Source organism: Impatiens glandulifera, chromosome 3 (assembly GCF_907164915.1).
Source record: "Impatiens glandulifera chromosome 3, dImpGla2.1, whole genome shotgun sequence".
NCBI classification, from domain to species: domain Eukaryota; kingdom Viridiplantae; phylum Streptophyta; class Magnoliopsida; order Ericales; family Balsaminaceae; genus Impatiens; species Impatiens glandulifera.
Genome location: NC_061864.1, coordinates 5,449,750 through 5,452,646, shown reverse-complemented (window position 1 = coordinate 5,452,646; position 2,897 = coordinate 5,449,750).

Sequence of the window (2,897 nt, the reverse complement as noted above, 5' to 3'; positions counted from 1 at the left end):
GCGATGGTCTACGCGATTGTAAGCGCGATGGTCTACGTGGCCTACAGGTGGAATTAATAAATAAATAAAAATATAATAATAATTAAAACGAATATTCTCTCTCCTATTATTAATTAATTTCTCTCTCTTATTAAATAATTTTTTTCTCTATCTCTACAAATTAAATTATCTCATTTATCCATATTCTCACGATTATTATTTTACTCATTTATTTGATATTTATTATCTCTCATTTAAGGTTAAAATAACTCGATAATTTACAACAAACTCTCACATTAAATATTTTAATAATATGTTTAAATAAATTCTAAACACTAAATCTTAAACCCTAAACTCTAAACCATAAACCCTAAACTCTAAACCCTAAATCCTAAATATTAAACCTTAAACCCTAATTAATATCACTAATTAGTTGAATTATGAATTTATCTCTTTTATTTTTATTTTATTTTTATGACTTTTCAATTCATTTATTTATCAAATATTATTTATTTATTATTTATGGCCTCTTTTTCTTTTTTTATTTATTATTTTATATGATAGAAATTATTTAATAAGAAGAGAGAGAAAATAATTCTACATGTCAATTCACGTAGGCATCGCTCTACCATAGCTGTCTCAAGTGACGCTTTCTATCATTTTTCTTATATATTATATAAGAGTAATGATAGAGAGCGCGACTGTGAGACAACTACTGGGAGCGCGATGGTATAAGTGGCTGACAGCTAGAATTAATAAATAAATAAAAATATAATAATAATTAAAACACGATTAAATATAATAATAATTAAAACACGATTGTAGAATAAATATTTTCTCTCCTCTTATTAATTAATTTCTCTCTCCTCTTATTAAATAATTTTTCTCTCTATCTCTACAAATTAAATTATCTCATTTATCCATATTCTCACGATTATTATTTTACTCATTTATTTGATATTTATTATCTCTCACTTAACGGTTAAAATAATCAATAATTTACAACAAACTCTCACATTAAATATTAAACTCTCACATTAAATATTTTAATAATATGTTTAAATAAATTCTAAACCCTAAATCTTAAACCCTAAACCCTAAACCCTAAACTCTAAATTCTAAACCCTGAACTCTAAACCCTAAATCCTAAATACTAAACCCTAAACCCTAATTAATATCACTGATTAGTTGAATTATGAATTTATCTCTTTTATTTTTATTTTTATTTTTATTTTATTTTTATGAATTTTCAATTTATTTATTTATCAAATATTTTTTATTTATTTTTTATGGTCTCTTTTTTCTTATTTTTATTATTTTATATGATAGAAATTATTTAATAAGAAGAGAGAGAAAATAATTAATAATAGGAAAGAGAATATTCTACCTGTCAACATCGCTCTCCCAGTCGCTGTCTCAAGTCGCGCTCTCTATCATTTTTCATTATATAATATATGAAAAATGATTGACAGATGAAATATTCTCTCTCCTATTATTAATTATTTTCTCTTTCCTATTATTAATTATTTTCTCTCTTCTATTATTAATTATTTTCTCTCTCTCTTCTTATTAATCGTGAGAATAGAAATATTAGATAAACATTTATTTATAAGTAATAAAACTAAAAAAATATTAATAAGTCAATAGAAAAAAATAATAAAAAAAAAGAGGCCATAAAAAATATTTGATAAATAAAGGAATTGAAAAGATATAAAAATAAAATAAAAATAAAAAAGATAAATTCATAATTCAACTAATTAGTGATATTAATTAGGGTTTAAGGTTTAGAATTTAGTATTTAGGATTTAGGTTTTAAAATTAAAGTTTAAAATTTAGAGTTTAGGGTTTAGGGTTTAAAGTTTAGAGTTTAGGATTTAAAGTTTAAGGTTTAATAAGAGAGAGAAATTATTTAATAAAAGGAAAGAGAAATTAATTAATAAGAGGAGAGATAATATTCTACGAAATGTGTTTTAATTATTATTATATTTTTATTTATTTATTAATTCCACCTGTCAACCCAGTAGGCATCGCTCTCCCAGTCGCTGTCTCACAGTCGCGCTCTCTATCATTCCTCGTAATATATATATATATATATATTAAGGAGATGGGCCCTTTGGGGCTACAGCCTGAGTAGCATTGAGAGTGGCTCTGCCCCTGTTCTGAAGTACACCATTTCGTGTGGTGTATAACTTTTCTCCTTCTCAAAGTATAATCAAACATGAACTAATTAAAATTATATGGTGTTAAAAGTCAAGTCATCCAAAACAAATGAGTATGCATCAACTTAAATTATTTTAGGTGGAGATAAAAATGTGACGTGACGACTCTATAAAACCCTAATTATGTAAGGAAGTAAATGAACTTCTAAAAAAGGAAAGGTTTCATTTTTTATTTAAATAACTTGAGATTATAAAATTGAATGCAGTTGGTAAGAGTTAGTTGTATAAGGGATAAATTATATGATAATGATTGGTTATTTGATTTAAAAGTATAAAAATGATAAACTATTGATATTTTATAATTTATATGCAGTACAAGATATAAAAAAGAATAGTGCAAAAAAAAAACATAAAAATATGGTTTCATGATCTTGGGGGTAATATTAATAATAGTTGAAAGCTTCTTTGGGAACAGTCTGTTCTAACTTCTTTGGTTCTGACTTCTAACCAAATAATAATTGTAACATAGTAAATAGTGGTCCAATTATATAAACTCATTAAAAAAAAATATAAATTATGATTTCAATTTACACTTAAAATGTTTTGAATGAAAACGGGAGGCAATAGGATGACACGATATAATTCAAAGTACAGACTACCTTCAACCCATTTATTTATTTATTTTTGAAAAATATATTTTGACATTTAAAAATAACAATGTAAGATAAGAAATTGATGAAGACATTTTTCATTCATTAA